The sequence below is a fragment of the Corvus brachyrhynchos genome, unplaced genomic scaffold (assembly GCF_000691975.1).
Source record: "Corvus brachyrhynchos isolate BGI_N302 unplaced genomic scaffold, ASM69197v1 scaffold36, whole genome shotgun sequence".
Lineage (NCBI taxonomy): Eukaryota > Metazoa > Chordata > Aves > Passeriformes > Corvidae > Corvus > Corvus brachyrhynchos.
This window is the reverse complement of record NW_008238441.1, coordinates 947,285-948,479: the sequence shown is the minus strand read 5'-3', so window position 1 is coordinate 948,479 and position 1,195 is coordinate 947,285.

Sequence of the window (1,195 nt, the reverse complement as noted above, 5' to 3'; positions counted from 1 at the left end):
AGTTTATGCCGAGAATGTTATCAAGTGCCTGAGACAAGAAGTTTTAGGCAGTGTGCATCTATCGTGCTCGGAATTCCACCACAACAGATTAGAGTTAGCTCATTTAGGGATCCACACGAGTTTTTACTAAGCTTGGAAGTGTGGGCAGGGAAGGAAGCCATCAGACGTCTGCAAGTGAGTAAAAAGACCACTGTAACCCAGGTATGGTGCCCTACATGTGGCTCCTCCTCTCAAGTACTTTCTCCCTGAGTAAAGCTGTGATGACTTCAGTGTCAGAAAGAGAAAACATGTGGGTAACATGGACTCACCAGGCCAACCAGACGGACTTCTGTCTGGCCATGGGGTCGGCAGCAGATCCATTTCGCACATGTCTAATTGGTGTGCCATGGATCTCACTTGAGGACACATTTCAAAAATGGGTGACAGATATAGGGAAAATCAATGAGGAAGCGGAGCAACAAATGCAAAGCAAAAGAAACCGGGGCGAGTGCTTAGGTTGTTGGTCTAGTTATCGGCACTCCTTGAAGCAAACCCATATTATTGCCAATTTAACAAAAAATGCAACCTTGCCTCTTTCAAGAGCTACAGCTTTATGGGTCCCTCTTTCCCAGTATGCTTGTTAACGTAACACCATGGACCAACTGTTCCAATGTAGTGCCTCCAATGCAATATGCCAATGGGTCTGGGGTTTCTGCTTCGGAGAGCCGTGGGAGGACTACCAGGCACGACAGGGCATGACCTCCTTTCCATGGAAAGAGAACGTATTAGGACACTCCATTGGAGGCTGGAACATGCCGGCCACGTTGGGAGGAGCTGAGTCTATTGACACAACCTGAGGAAAGGTTTTACCTCCTGGAGTGTTTTTGATATGCGGAGATAGAGCATGGAATGGGATTCCGCATAGTCCAGCTGGGGGTTCTTGCTACCTGGGAAGGCTAAGTTTGCCCCTTCTATACGAGCATGGAAAAACAGTACGGAAAGTATCAGAAAGTTGGAAAAATAGGATGCAAAATAGATACCAGTGTAGTGTTTCCACGTTTGATAAAGATTGTAATGATAAGGTAAACATTATGAGTTTGAGTGCATTTATACCATTGGCTATTTTTAACCCAGGGGGTGCTGCAGCTCATGGCTATAACAATCTGAAAAAGTTGGCCTGTTGGTCAGAAAAGGAATTTAATAGGACTTCCCATAT